The sequence below is a fragment of the Pleurodeles waltl genome, chromosome 1_2 (genome assembly GCF_031143425.1).
Source record: "Pleurodeles waltl isolate 20211129_DDA chromosome 1_2, aPleWal1.hap1.20221129, whole genome shotgun sequence".
Taxonomy (NCBI): Eukaryota; Metazoa; Chordata; class Amphibia; order Caudata; family Salamandridae; genus Pleurodeles; species Pleurodeles waltl.
In genome coordinates this window covers 771,610,405-771,630,928 of record NC_090437.1, presented here as the reverse complement: position 1 = coordinate 771,630,928, position 20,524 = coordinate 771,610,405, and positions in this window count along the sequence as shown.

Genomic DNA, 20,524 nt, shown 5'->3' with positions numbered 1-20,524 from the left:
TAAGATTTACCCTAAGTGCCCCTAGGGCTGGGCGCTGTGTAACTATAAACAGGGACCTAATAATAAAGTCTCAAATGGAGCTAAGTATTTCAAGTTTGGTATGAAACCTATTGGTATAATAAATCCAACAACGTGCATTGTTGAATTTAATATAACTAACTCAGGGAAAGAGTTTTAGAACTCTAAAAATCGCCAACTGTAGTGCCTTTCTCTAATTTGCCAGGCTCTGGCAGCCTGGCCAGGCTGCCTTGATGAGGTATGAAGTGGCCTGGGCTGAGGACAAAGGAAGTACCTGGGAGAGGAGAACTGCCTCAGCAGATGGTGAAACGGGATGCAGGAGAGCAGCCAAACTGTACTTCAAAGAAAGGAAGGACATTTGAGCCAGCAAGTGGACTTCCATTTCCTGCAAAACCAGACAGCCAGATGCGTCCTGATTAGATTAGGAGAGGGCTAAGGGAAACCGTGCCAAACCAGTGGGTTGGCTCAACCAGACCTAAACTCTGAGATTGAATTTCTGCCAATTTGGATTTTTGAAAAATGTTGCTCTCTGGGATCGGTTTATGCCACACTTCCTAAAAAGTGTTCATCCAAAAGGGTGGTAAACTGCCTGTGATTGGACAGGTCCTCTCCCTTGCTTTCCATCCCCTGGAACAAGGATAAATATGGCAGAGATACACCCACACTTCAGATCCATACAAGGAACAAGACAAGAAGAAGACGGACTGCCTTGCTGGACCCCTGACCAGTACCTGTGCAAAGCACTCTGAAGGACTGCACTAGCTGCATACTTGGCCTTCACCTCTAAAAGGACTTTGCCTGTCTTCTGCAGCTTCAAGAATGAACCTTCTGTTTGCTACAGGTAGAAATAGCCAACCAGAGTCTCCTGCATCAAGCCCTGAAGAAACGGACCAGCTGGCAAGTGACCAGTGGTCATTTTTGGATTTGAGCCAGGTGCATTCTGGAAGTGGGAGTCCTATCGCTCAAGGAGCAACTCAGAGCTTCTGAACCTAACACGACCTTCAAAGACCTTCTGGAAGAAGATCCAGAAGTGTGGAGAAGTTTGGAGCAGCTTTGGGAAAAAAGCTCCATAAGTGGACCGACCCGACATCGTGAGTGAAGCCGGCTGATGTTGACCGTGACCTGTCGTGACTTGCAGGTTTGTCCCGCTAAAAAGCTCCAGAGCCCCAGACATCCAGGATTTCACCAGGGGTTTGTTGAAAAAGGCAGCCCAATGACTTTGACTCCAAATTGGCTTGGTCTGGTGGGTCGTCTGACATTGGAGAGAAAAAACTCTAAAAAAGGGACAAAGTCTGAACGTAAATAGTTGAGCGGGCTTCCCGAACAGCATATCCAAGGAGGGCTTCAGGGAGGTTGGCTTCAATTTCAGGCTTATCCCAGAAGATTTCCATCAGGAAAAATTGTCTGATTCCGAAAGTAGAATTCTTCACCAGGTCTCCTGCAACGGGTATCCGAAGAGGGATCTGGGGAGGTCAGATCTGACTTGATACTTCACCCCGGTGAATAAACTTGTCCTGAAAAAAAGTAAGAAGTTAAAACTTTGACCAAGACCACCCGCTCACTGTAGCCGAGCAGGGCTCCATTGCGGTCGTACTCAAATTTTGACTTTGCCCCAGTCGAGTGAGACCAGATGTCCAGATTGGTGCTTTTAGTTGTAATGCACTAAAAAACATTTAGGGGGTTATTACAACTTTGGAGGAGGTGTTAATCCGTCCCAAAAGTGACGGTAAAGTGATGGATATACCACCAGCCGTATTACGAGTTCCATAGGTTATAATGGACTCGTAATACGGCTGGTGGTATATCCGTCACTTTACCGTCACTTTTGGGACGGATTAACACCTCCTCCAAAGTTGTAATAACCCCCTTTATCTTTAAAAATTGACATCTCCATTTTCCCTCATCCGATTTTATTCATTTTGGTGTCAAAATAAAGATAGAAATATAATCTAATATTATAAATTGGTTTTGGATTTTTTTCAAATTGTTTTCTTGTGTCTTATTTTATTACTGTTTTGTGATTTTTTATTGGTCTACACACTTCGGGAATCATTACAAGTTTGGCGGTCTTTTGGCAAGACCTCCGTGGTGGCAAGCGCCAAAAGACTGTCATGGGGGCAATCCAACCACTGTATTCAGAGCTACATTGTGAAGTCCACCAAAACACAGCCTAATTTATGAAACCGCCAGGAGACGGGAGGACAGAAATGAGACGGTGCCACCTCCAGCACCGTCAGCCTGACTACAATCCTCCTATCATATTACCATCCACACATCAGAACAGCAGTTCTTCCATGGCAGGAAACCATTGCTGTGTCAACTCATGTCTGTCAAAACACCACACAACATTGGATAGTTTGAAAACTTCAAACCTGATACACACCCACACACCTGATACACCTACTCATTACACAATATTACACACCCCAACACATCCCACAGTCCTTTGCAATCAAAATATCACACACAACCACAGACAACCAACATCCCAGAGAGTACAATATAGCAAGAATAGACACCCATTTACACTTCACTACACATACATCACACACCAGCACAACATACAAAACACACACATTAGTATCACACATAATCCACAAGACCCATCACTCACTCACTCACTCACATCACAGTGCCTACACCTCACCATTTACCTAACTCTGCACCCATTCACTTTGAAGACAACCACTATCATGTCCTCACAAAAACACACACATTTCACTGATTAGGAGTTAAGGGTCACAGGTCCAACAAACATCTATTGTCAGAAAAAGTGAGTTGTGGCAAAGGATTGTTGACAGGGTCAATTCTGCTGGCAATTATCCACACACAAGGGAGCACATCAGGAAGAGGTAGAACGATCTCTGAGGGAAGGTACGGTCCATGACATCTAGGCACCAGCTAGAGGTAATGATGACTGGAGGTAGGCCCACACCTCTTCCCCCTATGTTCACATCTTGAGAGGAGAAGGTCTTGAATATCCTAAGGACCTCACAGGAATACCTGGTGGAGTGGAGTCTGGTAAGTGCCAACAACATTCATGTCACGCAATTGTCTTGTCCTGCATGCTCTCTCACCACCTATACCCACCCCAATTTACACATCACCCACTACAACTGTCTCCTAATCACGTACTACCCTTCCCTGGCATGCCACATGTCCACTAAACCCATCTAGCCCCACAGCCCTTGAAATGGCACATGATGTACAAACTAATTATAGCACTACAACTCCCAGAATGCAATACCCCAACATATTCAACACCAGTTTACTGCACCAAATATTACTTGTCATGCATGTCAAACCAATATCCTATCCAACCCATCTTGATTGTTTTAATGTAGAACAGCACATGGCAATGACAGAAATGCAATGGCTCGCTCACACTAACATCCCAAGCAAAACACAGCTATTGCTGGGTGCCCATATATAATGGCCACAGATCCAAGGACCCAAGCTAGAAATATACTCATCATGTTTGGAAAGTAAGATGGCTGACTGGATGCACATGCAGTACATCCAGATACAGGTCAATGTCCACATTGTAAACTCATATACTGTGTTCCTATAGGGACACCAATGTTCTATGTATAGCTCTTATTTGTGCCAGCTATCATGTCAGGTAGTTCACTAGGTAACATAGGTAAACTGTCAGGTCAATTATCAGACAAGATCGGATGCTATCAGCTGTAGAATCACTACCAACATAGTTGACCAGCATGAAACATGGTGTATGGAATTGAAGTTACAGAGTTTCATGTTGTACCAAGTTACATATTGCATCAGCTGTCAATGTAATTAATGGGGATCATGTTAAAGCACTGTCTACATCTCACACAGCTACTTCAATACCCCCATTGTAACCTGAACTCTGTGTTCCACACCCTCCACAGGTAACCTTGCCATTGTCAACATGGGGAGGATACCAGAGACTGTCACTGCCCCTCTGGATGAAGGCCCCAGTGAGGTCTACACCTGTGGACACTGACGAAGGACCTGGCCCATCTGGGACACCAGGTAAGTCAACAACTGTCAAACTCACCCTAGGGCTGTTTGATCCATTTTGTGCCCCAGAGTACGGTATCTGAGCCTCACCTTGCCACCCCTGACAAGGATGGACCTGCTACCACTGGGAGTGGGTACTCTGTGCCAGGAGCACAGGTATGTAGGGGCAGGGTGTGTGGGATGGATGCAGTGGGCCAGAGGATGGGGTCTCAAAGGGACACTACTGTCCAGGAAACCATCTCAGAAGTCTTGGGAGCCTACCAATGCTCCCAAGGCATGATGGGCCAAGTTATCACCATGTTGGGGGAAATCCAAAAGCTGCAGAGGGACAACTACCAGGAAGTCATGCAGCAGTGGCAGGCACAAAATGTCCACTTGGCTTCCATTGCAGGGGTGCCGCGTGACATGAATACCACACTGGGTAGCTTGTGTACCCAACATCAGGCCCCTTCCACTGGTAATGATACATCAGGCCCTCTTCATCTACAGCTGCCAGTGGAATGGTGGCCCTGCCAGTGGAAAGAAATGCCCCAAACACCGCCCCTCTGTATTTGCAGAGCCACCCACAAACGTGGATGTCCACCCAGACATCCAGCAGATGGGAGGACCCACTGCCAAGAAGTAAACCTCTCTTGAACTGTTACCCTTGTGTGCCACAGATACACCAGGTTGAGTGTTCTATAACCAATCTCTGATGTAGCTGTCCAGGTATTTCAACAATGCACACAGTACATCCCTCAAAAACAGACTGAACCTGGGCTAAGGCATTCCTGCATTCAGGGCCAATGTATTCTGAAAGAACCCCATGGCCAGGAAGTGAAGCACTGACAAGACTCGAACAGTGCTAGTTATGCTGTAGGGATTGCGAATGGCAGGCATCAGATCTGGCTCCAATCAATCACAAAGATCCATGATAGTATGACGATTCAGCCAATATGTCTGGATACAATGTCTCTCCTCTATGGTGTGCTGGTCTACTAGCACACAGTTCACTGATGGTTGTCATCCTCTCCTCATGGCAGGAAATCTATGTGAAAAAATGTCAACATACGATGTGATATGCAGCATGCAGATATCTTGTAAAGTCAGATAAACAAATCACACATATCTGCTGTGAAGGTCAGTTACAAACTCTGATATCTACAATACAGCACATATGTATGAACCTGATAACACCCTCCTTGGTGCACATTCCCCCAAATAACTATTGAACTACACATACAGATTCATCTGTTACTGTACATGGTTGTAAGTCCAACCGATTAGACATGTCTTACACATATTGTTGTACATTATCTACATTTTCAAAGCACATGGGAACATCTGAGTAGGTGTACATTGCTATCAGTACATGCCCTTCACATATGCACATATGCACAAATTGACAACTAAACAGGAAGGCAGTTAGGCTGCACAGTATGGGCTATATTTAATGACCTACTGCACCGGACATATGGAAGTGACCTAATTCTGCCGGCAGAAGTCATCATGACTGTAGGTGGTAGAAATTGCCATTGGAAGACATTTCTGCCTTTGGAGGACTTTGGCCAATGGCAATGTCTGCTGGCAGTGATAGTCATGCATGTGGCAGACATGACCGCCATCTTCTGCAATATTGCTCACTTGACTCCTGACACTGCTGCCAGCAAGACCTCCACTTCTTTAGCTACTGTGTACTGTCTCTAGGAGCTATCATGCCACGTTCTGCAGGTGATAGGGCCCCAGGCTTCACCCACGAAGAGATGGATAAGCTCGTAGAGGAGGTCTTACCCCTGTATGGACAGCTATATGGTGCACCAGAAGAGCAGGTGAGTCCAATGCAATAACAATGCATGATAGGTGTGGTGTATGATGATGTACCCGAAATGTAAAGTAGTGAAGGTGTTGATGAATGCAGATGATAATTCTCAAATGAGTGTGAGTTGAGAGGATAGGAATGTTTGCCTACTTACTGTCACTGAAGTGTACTGTCCATTACTATTGATATGGTGCATGTGGACATGACATTTTCCTTTTGTCTACCTCATGCATGCAGGCCAACTCCCATCAGAAGGGATTTTGGTGTGCCATCGCCAAGCAACTGCGGACCCTGGTGGTCCACAGCTGGCAGAGCACCCACTGTAAGAAGCGGTGGAAGGACCTGAGACGCTGGACCCGGAAGACTGCAGAGGACCAGCTGGGGATATCCTCCCAATTAGGGAGGGGTGCCCGTTGGACCTAGACCCCTCTAATGGCTCGCATTTTGGCAGTGGCCTACCTTGAGTTGGATGGGCATTTGAGGGCTGCACAGTAGCCACAAGGGGGTAAGTACTGACAGAACCCATGTACCTGCCTCTAAAAGTTTAGAGTATGATGTCTAAGTATTGTAGCTGTGCCAATGTGGTAAGTGGTACAGGTGTGGTGACTACTAAAAAGACGTGGTACTACAGTTTCCTACACACAAACACAGATGTGGCCATTGTATTGTGCATGGGAACATGTCAATCACCTTTGTCTACCAAATAGTATAGCTGCCTGTGGAGATACACATGTGACTGTGTAATATGTGTGACTCTACTGAGCCATACATATTTGTAACCTACTGTGTCATCCTTCCCACCTAATGTTCCCAAGTCTATTTACCCAAATGGTAAGATGTATAGCTCTTTGGTCTCTGACCACTCCTATTGCACTGGATCTGCTCTATGTACAACATTGGGTTTGACAGATGAGCAAGAGAGTCAAGGAATCCTGTGTCCTGAAATAGTTGGACACTTCATGTGAGGCTGTCATCCCAATCAGGCTTTGGTATAGCCAACTTATTACACTCCCTTGGAGGTTTGAGGGGGTGTCCCCATTGTCATATCAGATTCAAACATTGGGAAATGTTAAGTTTGATCAAGGTGGACATCCTACAATGTGCAAATTCATTGTGACAATAAAACATTGACATTTTCTGGCATTACAGTGACATCTGTACAAAACCCTTTCATCATAATGTATTTGGTGTCTGATCCCTTAGCCCATGTATATTGCCCAGGCTACATAGGGCAGTACCATACCTATATGAGTGCAACCTATGCTATTTGCTGTCTAACTCATGTGTCAATTGATACTTCATGGCTAATTTGTGGGGCAGTTGTGGCCTATTGCTAAGTGTATATACCTACCAGCCCTGCAGTGAGGCCTCTGAAGCTAGTTGTGTGCTGGTAGCTCAGAACAGGAGGTCAGCCTCCAGACCCATGGAGTCACTCAGGTAGCCTGAGATGAAGAGAACAGGTCTTGCCTTTCTTTAGAGACAGCAGAGCAGGTTTCAAGCAGGAGGGCAGTCCTCTGGGAAACAAGGTAAGTCTCAAGCAGCAGGGCAGTCCTCTGGTAGCAGCAGAGCAGTCATCTGAGTAGCAAGGCATGCCTCAAGCAGCAGGGCAGGACAGTCATCTGGGGCACAAGGCAGGCCTCAAAAAGCAGGCCAGTGTTTCTTCTGTAATGTGCACAGGTCCAGGAGTGTAATGAAGAGCGACTCTGGATGTCCAATATTTACACCTGGTGCCATTCTTTAAAATGGGGGTAATTTCTAGGCTACTCTAACATCTTGTTCGGAAAGTTCTTCCCTTCCCCTGTCAAGACATAAAGAAGTTTAGGGTCACAAAAAACAAAAGACAAAAGTGTTAGGTTTCTTTTTGTATGATGGAGACAAGTCCTTTCAAATGTAAGTGAAACGGGGAACAGCTCTTCCCCAACCATCCTGGTGGGGCGGCACGTTTCTACCCATATCAAGTCCCTTAATGTTCACTGTCTGGCCCAATATGCATTCTCAATGTTGGAGCCATTAGCATGTCCAAGCAGCTAGAGACTCAAAGGAGGCCTTAGAAGCTTCTGTGCAGGAACATTTTCAAAATGATCTAAGGTCTGACTTTACCATTAAGGAGGATTATAAATGAAAGTTAATTTAAGTCCTAACATGACATTTCTACCTGCTCCTAATCACAATTTAGCACATATCAAATGTAATAAGGTAACCCAAAGATATTCTATGGGAGAGGTAGGCCTTACAGTGGTGAAAAACACTTTTAGGAGTTTTTCCCTACCAATACATGTAAAACTTAAAAAACAAGTCTTATATTTTAAAAACAATGTACCATGCTCTATGGGCCCTTTAGATATATATATTAAAAAGGAAAGTATAGGCCTGACAAACATTTTATATACCAGGTTGAATTGGCAGTTTAAAACTGAAGTAATGGCTGTAATGGTAGGACTGAGACATGTTTTAAAGTCCTACTTTAATGAGTGGCAGAAAGAGTGTTGTGGGCCCAGTAGTACCATTTAATTCACAGGCTCTGGGTGCATGTAACACCATATACTAAGGACAAGTAAATTAAATGTGCCAATCAGGTGTAGCACAATTTTACTGTTGATCACAAGCACTTTAGCACTGGTTGGCAGTGTTAATGCACAAAGAATCCTAATGTTAACAAACATGAATTCAGAAATCAGGAGGGGTAAAGGCAAAAGGTTTGGGGGTGACCCTGCAAAGGTTGCCAAGTCTACCAATATGGTACCTGTTGGACCTGGACATTTTTGCAGGGTCATCCCCAAAATATTTGCTTCTTTCCTCCAATTTTTTCTGACCTCTTGTTGTTGGCTCTAGGACTCTGAGCACTTTATCACTGCTGATTAGTGCTAAAGTGCAGGTGCTCTCCCTTCTAAAGCTGGTATGATTGGCTTACACCTAAATGGCACATTTTATTCACCTCTAAGTCCCTTGTGCAGTGGTATCCCTATACCCAGGATCTCTAAATTAAATGTTACTAGTGGGCCTGCAGTGCTGCTTGCACCACCCATGGGAGTAGCCTTTCACACCTGTCTCAGGCCTACTAGCACAGGGCCCCTGTGCGCAGTTTACTGCTACAGGGACCTGGCATTTAAATGTACTTGCCAGGCCTGGAGCTCCCCTTTTACTACATATAAGTCACCCCTAAGATAGGCCCTAGCTAGCCATATGGGCAGGGTGCTATGTATAAAGAGGCAGGACATGTGCCTGGTTGTGTGGCCTGTCCTCGTAGTGACAAACAGCCTATTTAGTTTCTTGCTGCTCTAAGTGCTGCCTTGCTCATAGGATTGCATTAGAAATGTCCTGCCTTATGTCTAGGGGGTATTATCTGATCTATGAGGTGTAGCTTAGGCATGTTTATTATGGTTGTAATGGTATTGAGAAACGCTGCTTACTGGTGTAGATTCATTTTTTATTACCATTATAGAAATGCCACTTCTAGAAAGTGAGCATTTGTCTGTGCCTATGACTCTGGTGTTTTGCAGCTTAGCTCTAATCCACGCCTGGGGCAGAGTGACAGCTGGGCTTTGTGCATACTTTTCAGATAGCCTGTACACAGGGAGGGTGGAGGTCTCACAGAGGTGCACTTGCACATTGAATGGTCTACCTGGGCAGAGAGAAGGGGAGCCGGGGCACACCTGCATTTATAAAGGCTGTGTCCTGGCCTCACACAAAGGGCTCATTTACCCCCAATTGATGCTTGGAGCCTGTGCTGGAGGAGAGAGGGGGCACTCCTAGAACCAGTTGGAACTGATTTGAACCTCTGCTCCCCCTTTTCTAAAAATTGTGCAATTTGAGTATAAGTACAGGGGGTTTCCACATGTAAGAGGAGACACTTTGAGACATTCTTGAAGAACTGACCTGGACATAGAATGGTGCTAGAGGGACTCAGCAGGAACTGCCTTGGACTGCTGCTGTTGTGTTAACCTGTGATCTTCCGGGTCACTAGGAGGAACTGCCACTAACTGCAACCCCTTGCACTGGCTTGTTGTTTGGGCCCTACCACCCTGTGCTCCCTTTAATTTGTCTCCAGGGGCTGGGTGTTGAGGTCCCTGTTCCTCCGCACCTTTTTCCCTGCACTTAAGTGGTGTGGAAGTGCGTCCTGATCTCTGCACTCTTAGTGGAGCTCCAGTGTTGGAGTGTAGAGCATGAGGAGCACTTTGATTTACTTGTTTAAGTGCGTTGGAGTTCTTTCCTTCATCTCCCTGAGGGAATATTGACCACCGTAACCCAGGCACTAGCGCATCCAAACGCAGTCCATGGAGTGGCCACAGGAACTGGGAAAATGGAGGATGGAGCAATTGCTCTCTTCCTGGTGCCCACAGGGTGAGGAGTGTTGAGTAAAGTGCCCCCGGGCACAGGCAGGCACCAACTATTGGCCAAAATCACTGCAGCAGCTCAGGATATATCCTGTGAATGCACTTGTGAACCAGATTGGGTGCAACCAAGTGCTGTGAGTGGCCCCAGGAGGGAAGGAGACCTCATCAGAGGTCCCTCCTGCTCCCTGGGCCACCAGGGACCGTGACACTGGTGTAGCGAGCTCATGCGGAGACCCTGTCCCCGAGGCTTGAGAAGCTGCAAGAGGCTCGCTCCTCTTACCAGGTGGCAGGAAAGCCTCATTTGGGGTGTGCACAGTGCCCCCAGATGAGGAGGGGGCACTTGAGGAGCAGGACAAAAGGAGACAAGTGTAAGTCTCTCTTCCTGGTTGCTGCGACAGGAGCGCGAACACTCCAAAACATTTAGGACAGTCTTCTTGCCTTCTTTGCCCCCACAACGGCCGGTCATGGCCTCTGGGGGGGGAGCCATTAGGGTGATTTGCACCCCTGTTTGGAATACGTTTCAGTGGGGGGAGAGACCTCCCCAGAGGATAGGAGGGGGTGCATGCTGCCCCCTCCCTTGCCCCTGACTGGACAGCATACTTGGTGGGAGGGAGACCTTCACAAAGGACCTGTCCCTGCAAATCCAGTTCTGGGGACCCCTCCTGTGTGCTAAAGGAGTGCAGGAGTCCCCCTGTGTGGCCCCAGGGCCTTTGCCTAGGAGAAGGTAAGGAGTGCTTCAGGGTCCTGGGCATTCCTATGGTTAATGACATTTGCAGATTGTAATATATACTGTGCCTTTCATGATACTGTTTTGACCTTGGTGGTAACGTGTTTTCCATGATATGTTCAATGCTGATGTTATATTGACTTTTGCACAGTGTGATCATGACTGCGAACATTCATAATGCTGTTTGACTTTGCAGGTGACGTGTATTTCCTGAGGTGTGCCTTTCCAGTGATAGTGTTTACCTTACTACTGCTTATGTTGCAGAATAACCAGTAACCTGTATGTTTTATGTGACTACTCCTGGCTTTTGCAGAGTTATAGTACTGTGTAATATTCTGACAACTGCTTGGGTGCAAGGTTTTACTGACATGTTGTGTTTGATCTAATAATGTTGTGTACAATACAGTTTATTTTTATATAACTTGGTGTTGTGTTTCCTTTTTGGTGGGGATAGTGCATCATGTGTGTTGTGTGTGTTGTGCAATCGTTTTACACATTACCTCTGGGATAGGCCTGACTGCTCGTGCCAAGCTACCAAGGGAGTGAGCAGGGGTTATCTTGGGTGTGTAACTCCCTTGCCCTGACTAGAGTGGGTGGGTTCTGCCTGGCTTAGGTGCATACCACAGCCAACCAGAAACCCCATTTCTAACAGTACCTGTTAGGTATCACAGCAAAACTAGGTGGAACTAATGAATGTTCAAAAAGATAAAAAAAGAAAAAGGGAAGTAAAACATAAAGACCATTGCCAAAGTTAATGCCCACCTAGTGGAAGAAAATTGTTTACACCATATAACAAAAAATGTTAGAAGCATTGATACACTCCCAAATCTATTAGCATTGGCATAGATGTTCAGCTTGTTAACCACTAGGATGTTTTATTTGATTCCTGCCAACCGTACTTTTCCTATAACCATTACACACCCACTGCCACAAACACCAAATATTCCATTGCTCAAGATTGTTTTGCTACCATGTTGGTAATTCTTCACATTGAAAGTTTTGTGTAACAGTTTACAATATATTTAGATAAACGTCTACTAACGTCCTCAATATTGATAATGCTAGTAACAAAAACAAATATATGCATGGCCACCGCTGCTGTCGGGTCAACTGTTACCTCCATGGCAACTATGTTTAATTAATGCCACATATGCTAAATACAATGATGTGGAAATAAATATCTTTTATATTTCAATCCAGTGCACATAAAGCTCATCAGCCCTAGGGCCTAATTTAGAACTTGGTGGATTGAATACTCTTTCACAAACATGACGGATAGCCTGTCTGTTGTCTTATGATCCGCATAGGACATAATGGGATCATAATACGGTGGATGGGATAACTGTCACGTTTGTGATGGAGTATTCCCCTCAGCCAAGCTCAAAATCAGGCCCTTAATAAGTAGTCAAAAGATTTTTTTTTCAATTGGCAACTTTTCAGTTTGTAATTTATCCCGAATTGTGTCCTGCCGCCATTCAGAGTAACCACTGAACTTACATGAGAACTGTGAGGTGAGTTCTGTTTGTACAGATTGTAGAAAACATCTGGATGCGATTACTACTATGAAGCACATAAAATTCCAGCAAAAATGCTCTGACTTGAAAATAAAGAACAATCTAGACATAATTGCTACTTGACCTGATGTTAACTTAGTCCTTAAAGGGATGACTGTAGTGGCAAAAAACACTGTCTGCTGGATTTTACCTGTTAAACTACTGATCGTTCCTGTATGATGACCTGGAGAGTCAGAGTTGTTTGAGATTCTTGTCTTGCAAGTGAAACATGGATATTAGACAACTCTCATTGTATCTAATGGATCAATTAAATAAGATTGCATCATTGCTTCCCTGTAGTGGAAAATCTCCTTGTCAGATTTGAAAAACTCTGAGAGTAGAATTTAAATTTTCCATAGCCCTTAGATAGAATAGTATGCCTTTTAATCTTTCCAAACATTTTACTTTCAGCCCTTTCACTTTTGGAATTACATTCTTTTTATTTTGCCCTTTCATTACTATTTCTTGGGCAAGCATTTTTAATGATACACTTAACACAGATAACATTATATGATTTGGATTATTTTGATAGGACCTTAACCTCTAATGTTATTGAAAACCTTACTGCATTTTTGTTATGCAAAATGGCAGCAACTACTGTATATTTAGACCTATACCTGTAAAATTGCTAACTACTTATTTTTTTCTTATAAGCACTGATTTTGTCTGTTTTTCTATTCAGAATTAAATATGTACAGTACAATCCAAGCCAAAATCTATCATTATTTACCAAAGTAAATTATTTATTAAATATTGTATATTGGTATCATTCATGTTTGATTATTATACATAAAGAATTTGTATGTGATGCGTTTAAATTCTAAGAATTGTATAATATTGCTTATGTGATAAAAATGAGTTGCCATCTTGTACCAAATCTCCTGCCATACGATATTTGCTAGGATTTTACTACATTTCATGCCCAGTCTTACTATGAATGACTCATCATCCTTAGAGAATATGCCTGGGTAGCACTTCATTGATTGAAAGTACGTGAGTGTGGCCATAGTACATGAGTGTGGCCGTGAATACATGAGTGGGCCATATGTACACTAGAAGATCATAAGGAGCAAAGGACTTCAAATTCTCCATTTATTGTTCAAAACAATGAAATTGTATTGTTGCCTACATTTAATGAATCTGTGACTTATATAAAAAAAGCTTAACAGCCATTGGATAGTTAAGCCAATAAATTCAGCAGCAGATTTCATCAGAGTTAAATATGTTTCTATGTATTTTACTCTGAATCATAACTTTCCAGTTACCCTCTACTAGCAATAGAAAAACACAGCAAACATACATATATAAATACAGAGTGCTATAATGTATTTAATATGGATTTAATGAGGAGGGGTGTGGCCAAAAATGGGAAAAATAAGAACACTGTATTACATAAATATTTATTTATATCAACAATTGTAAAACATATTGACAATAAAACCAGTGGATTCTACACAATGAACTTGAGCACCACACCATGAATGCAGAGCACCTCAAGTTGGCCTACAGACTGTTCCAGGTGGGTAGTGTGAAATACGATTAAGACTGAAGACATAGCTGATTTATTTCAGGTCTGTGTGTTCCTCCTAGCTCCCTGAATGGCCAATGTGAATTTTGGTTATAGATGTCATTTGACTTGTGATTGATATGGGTGTCGGTCAACCTTGATTTTTATCCATGATAGGTACTGAGGGGCATATTTATACTCCGTTTGCGCCGAATTTGCGTTGTTTTTTTCGACGCAAATTCGGCGCAAAACTAACGCCATATTTATACTTTGGCGTTAGACGCGTCTAGCGCCAAAGTATGAGGAAAGAGCGTCATTTTTTTGCGTGAACGCCTTCCTTGCGTTAATGAGATGCAAGGTAGGCGTTCCCGTCTAAAAAAATGACTGCGACGCAAATGCGTCGTATTTATACTCCCGGGCAAAAATCACGCCCGGGAGTGGGCGGGGCAAAAAACCCCACATTTGCGCCGGATTTTAGCGCCTGGGTCAGGGCAGGCGTTAAGGGACCTGTGGGCTCAAAATGAGCCCACAGCTGCCCTCCCATGCCCCCAGGGACCCCCCCTGCCACCCTTGCCCACCCCAGGAGGACACCCAAGGATGGAGGGACCCATCCCAGGGACATTCAGGTAAGTTCAGGTAAGTATAATTTTTTATTTTTTTTATATTTTTTTTGGGCATAGGGGAGCCTGATTTGTGCCCCCCTACATGCCTCAATGCCCAATGACCATGCCCAGGGGACATATGTCCCCTGGGCATGGCCATTGGGCAAGGGGGCATGACTCCTGTCTTTACTAAGACAGGAGTCATGTAAATGGCGTCTGGGCGTCGTTAAAAATGGCGCAAATCGGGTGGAGGCGATTTTTGGGCGTCAACCTGACTTGCACCATTTTAAGACGCCCTAACGCCATTTTCCCCAACGCCGGCGCTGCCTGGTGTACGTGTTTTTTTTCCACGCACACCAGGCAGCGCCGGTCTGCTAGCGCCGGCTAACGCCATTCAATAAATACGGCGCCCGCATGGCGCTTCAGAATGGCGTTAGCCGGCGCAAAACTTTTTGACGCTAAACTGCGTTAGCGCAGTTTAGCGTCAAAAAGTATAAATACGGGCCTGAGTATGATCTGGGAAGAGTGCTGTGGTTTACTATGTAGTAGAGTGTAGAGTAAAGGTTCATGGACATTATAATGGGAGAATTTGAAGCCAGTGTGTGTGTGTATGTGTAAATATATTAATTAAGTTAGTGCTTTTTATATCACTGTACTACAGTCCAAGTTCAACCATACATGTTCTTCAGAGCCCAGTCCATTTGACTAGTAGAGATGATTTGTCTTCTGAGTTTTTTAAATCTCAAAATAAATTGGTTTTGTTGCTTTCGTTCTGGTTTAGCAAGCCTAGTTTATGATGCATTCTTCAAGCCAAGTGAATACCCTTCTTTGTTCACCATGGTCTTTAAAGGAGAATGACAGCCCTCATAGTGCAATGTGTCAGCTCTGTGACTCCTGCCTCTATCCCTGCATCTCTGTCGTTCAGTCATATACGGCCAGAGTTATATTTACTGTTATGGACAATCATTCAATATTTGGCGTGACAAATCTGAAGTAGAATCATTTCAAGGCCCATGATTTTCCTTTTGTGGGGAATTGTTTTACCAGTGGATTCTCCTCCAAACTTAACATTGCCTTAAGAAATTAAGTGAATTTCCATTATGATCCAGGTCTAGAACAACCATGTACTTTGAATCATGTTATGAAACTATTTGCCTGAGGTGTGAATTGCTCAATTGCATTGCCTTGTATTTTCAGTACTTTTATTCACACTACTTGTGGGGATATTTATTCACAGAATCAAGCAGTTTGCTTCATTTTAGTCATGTCAATACAATGCTATTTAGATAAGGGTTCAATTGACCTAGTACCCAAATGTGATGGGAGGAATGCTTCAGAATAATAGCATTCTTTAGTGAATGACCATCTATTCATAAGGATCCCTCAAAGTTTTGTCCTGTCTGTTTTGTTGGCATTTTACCTCTGTGCACTTTACTGGGCAAAACAGGAGGAAGGTGTCGGTGTACCCTTTTAAATATGTAAAATTGACTTAAACCTGATTGGAGAAATAAAGGCCCAGATTTAAGAAGCGCTAGCACCACATTAGTGTAATTTTTTATGCTAATGTGGCCTTAGGCTGCAAAAATCACTGTGCCACGTTTTCAAAATGGCACAATGCATACATTGCCTTCACTGCACTTTTAATAGGGATTAGAGATCCACTTTCTATTGGATGCAGTGAGTGACTGCATCATCCAGCAAGGGGATGTCTGGGGAGCCCATGGAGTCCTTTTCCCTATCAAGAGGGCTGCCATCCTGACAGCTTCTTTACCTCTGCCCCAGCGTCTATATTACAGCATAGGCACAGAGACAAAGAGATTCCCTCATTTGCATGGGGCCATGCCCTCATGCAAATGAAGCAGCACTCTCTGGTGATAGCGCTGGCTCTATATGTGCACCAGCGCTATTGGTATTGCAGAAGGGGCCACACAATCATCTGCGGACCCTCCTGTAATGCCAAAGTGCCCTGGGGGGTGTGCAAAGTCGGCGCACATACCCGTTGCACTCCCAGGGCAATTCTATCATATGGCCCCGGTACGGGAAGGTTCTGTAGGGGGTGGTTTCACATAAACCTGTCGCCACAAACAATGTGGTAATGATCCTGCCTTGACACAAAGTAGTTTGTCAAAGACGATTTATTAGAAATAGGAACCACCCTTTGCAGCTGGGAACAATAGCAGCTGACACAGTGGAATCACACTCAGAGTGACAATTCCACCGTCCTTCTTAGAATCTTGACTCCACACCAGTATTCCGCCAAGTGCAGCGTCGTGAGCTGATGTGGAGACCAGAACACTACATATTTGCAAAAAATTGAAAACTAGAATTCCTCTTTGCTATTCTCAGGTTAGTTTAGGGATAGGATTATGGCAATAACAATTAATATCAACAGCACACCTCGTTTGTGTTCTGTTTACATTCGAGCAGGGCGCGGTAATGCGCCGGCCCAATGCGCGCTTTCGTTTTCACCCCGCGCTGCAGAAATAAATACACACGGGACATACACTTGGGATACTAGGCTGCCCGGCGTGCAACTGCCTCCCGCCTGCCGCGTCAACCACTTTATTTCTTTTCTTACGTCACAGCGTCTATACCATTCCTGTTCCATTAACAGGGGAGATAAATCCTCCGGCATGCACGGGGTTTAGAAAACAAACACCCCTGTGCGCCGGGGAACGTGGGGCGGTCCCCCAAACATAACATTCCTCCTCAACTATAAATTAACTTACAACTAGACAGAGATGTGTTACACCCTGAATGCTCGGTTCGAATGTTGCTCACAATTAACTTTCAACTAACATTTCGCCCACTGTGATTCACACACGTTAAAATGTCCACGTTACTCACACACATAGGGGGTTATTCCAACTTTGGAGGAAGTGGTAATCCGTCCCAAAAGTGACGGTAAAGTGACGGATATACCACCAGCCGTATTACGAGTCCATTATATCCTATGGAACTCGTAATACGGCTGGTGGTAAATCCGTCACATTTGGGACGGATTACCACCTCCTCCAAAGTTGGAATAACCCCATAGTCCTTCAGCCTCTCTGGGGGTGATATGCGGGATCTCAAATGATATCTTCCCTTCCCTCTTCTTTGATTCACCTCCCGGCTGTCTTCCTCCACAGGCACCTCTACAGGTTGGCTCTCCTCGATCTGGGTCGGGACCCCCGTAGGTGCCACTTCACCCTCTCTGAACTCGTCCCTGTTACCTGTAGGACTATTCTTCAGTTCACTCCCCGTGAAAAGACCTGGTCGCCCAAAATCTTCATCTTCTCCCTCATGGCTGCGGTCATTTCCGCTCCTTTGATGGACAGGGTGATCTCCGTGATATGTTTTGAAACATGAGATGTTCCTGGTCACCATCTCATTTCCTCTGGTGACTGTCACTAGCGTTCCTTTTACTCGAGTGACAGTCCATAGGCCGGATTCAAAAGTTGTTTTAAACTTTGCGGCCGGGTGACGATTCTTCATGAGTACCACCTCACCTATACTCACATATCTGGTATGCGCTCTCCTTTTCCTTGACATTCTCTCATTGTGGACCTGTCTCTGTTGTAGTCTCGCTTCCACTCGTTTTTGCCTATTTTTTAAGTGTCCTGGTGTCTCTGTTAGGGTCTCCACTTGGGGAATGGTATCCCTTATTTGTCGTGGCATGCAAATCTGGCTCGGGGTACACCAGTTGTACTGTGAGGGGTTAGTCGATATTCTCTCAAAAACTCAAAAATCGCGCAGTCTATATTTTTCTCTCTCACTACCGCAATCCTCAGTACCTTGTTGAGGGTCCTCATGAATCTCTCAGCCTCACCATTGGCTTGAGGCCATCGTGGAGTGATTTTTCTGTGGTGGATGCCATGCGATGCCAGATATGCTGCAAAATCATTGCTCGAAAATGGGGGACCATTGTCAGTTCGTAGTTCCTGCATCAACCCATGCGTAGCCATTATTTTCTCTATGCATGGTATTACCTTTTCCGTGACTGTAGATTCTAAAATTTCGACCTCTGGATATTTTGAGAAATCGTCGATCACTACTAGCATATGTCTTCCATCCGGTAAACTTCCAAGATCCGCACTTGCTCTCTACCAGGGCGTTGCCGGGATATATTCGGTGATGATGGGGGTGGTGGATCCATCGGCCCCGCCAGTTGACACGCGTGACACCTCTGTATGGTCTTCTCTACCCAGGTGTCTAGGTCAGGGAACCACACTTTGCTTCTCAGTCGAGCTTTTGTTTTGACCACGCCCTGGTGAGCAGTATGGGCCAACTCAACTGTTCTTTGTCTCTGGCTGTCCGGGATAACCAGCCGACTTCCTCTCAACAGGCAGTTTTCAGGCGACACGGCCAGCTCATGCCTGACTCGAAATAATGCCTGCATATTGTGGTTGCCTTCCTCGGTTCTTAGATTCAGATTCTGCTTCAACAAATGCCATCTCCCATCGCTGACACAGGATATTGCCAATTGCAATAACTCATCTTCTTTTGTTGCGTCTTGTATTTCTTTCAGGGACATGGGCAGTGGCCGCGACCTCTCCACTATCAACCTCACATACTCCTCCGTACTCTCGATCTCCTCATTTTCACGTCCGGTAATTAGTCTTGCATGTCGAGACAAATAGTCTGCTGGGTTTTGTGCCCCGGGGCGATATACCACAGCAAACTGATACCCTTGTAGTTGGAGAATCAATTTTTCAATCCTCGGGGGAGGCTGTGAGGCTGTTTTGTTAAATAACGGTATCAGTGGCTTGTGGTCGGTCTATACCACGAATGGATGACCATAGATATACAGATGATAGTGGCGACAGGCCCAGTTAACTGCTAGCGCCTCCTTTTCGATGTGTGAATATCATTGTTCCGTTTCTGTCAATGCTCGACTGGCATACGCCACGGGGGCCCAGTCACCTTCTTTTTTTCTTTGGGACAACACGGCTCCGAGGCCTGTGGGGCTCGCATCTACTGATAGTTCTGTTTCTTTTGCTGGGTCAAAAAAGACCAGAGTCGTCTCTGCCAATAGTGCCCGTTTCGTGTCCTGAAATGCTTTTTCTTGCGTATCGTTCCACTCCCACGGAGTGTGAGCCTTGGTCAACTCCCTTAGGGGAGCCGTGAGGGAGGTTAGATTGGGAATGAATCTCCCGCAATAAGTTACCATCCCCAGGAAACTTCACACACCGGTGACTGAAGGTGGTGGTGGTGCTGATTTTATGTCTGCCACCTTCTATGGGTCCGGCCGAACTCCTTTTTCTGAGAAGTGATATCCGAAGAATGCAATGTCTTTTCTCAAAAACTCGCACTTCTCCCGATGTAATGTTAGTCCATTTGCGTGCAATCGTTGGAATGCTGCTCGTAACCTCTGCAGGTGTGTCTCCACTGTGGGTGCATGTACCAGGATATCGTCACTCACATTTATGACTCCCTCCAGGCCAGCCAGAATTCCTCTGATGGTGTCCTGGAAGACTTCGGCCGCGCTGGCAATCCCGAAACTCAGGCGTCGGTATCGTCTTAGTCCCACATGGGTGGAGAATGTGGTGATAGCTCTAGACTCCGGAGCCAACATTATTTGGTGGTATCCAGCTCTTAGATCCATTTTTGAGAACCACTTGGACCCACTGACCTCTGCCACTATGTCATCGACTGTCGGGGTGAGGTGACGCTCCCTCCGGATGGCTACGTTTGGGAGGCGCATATCTACGCATATGCGTACCTCCCCTGGTTGCTTGGGCTTTCTAGTGACCACTATGGGTGACACCCATGGGGTTGGCCCTTCTACTTTCTCAATTATGTCCGCTTCTTCTAGTTTCCTCAATTCGGCCTCCACTTGTGGGCGGAGATGAAATGCAATTCGTCGGTGTTTCAACGCGACTGGTTCTATGGACTTATCTATGTGTAGTTTCACTTGACGATCTTTCAGGCAGCCAATTCCTCGGAATATATCTGCGTATTCTTCCTGTAAGCTTTCTAGCTCCCCCACGTGAATGCT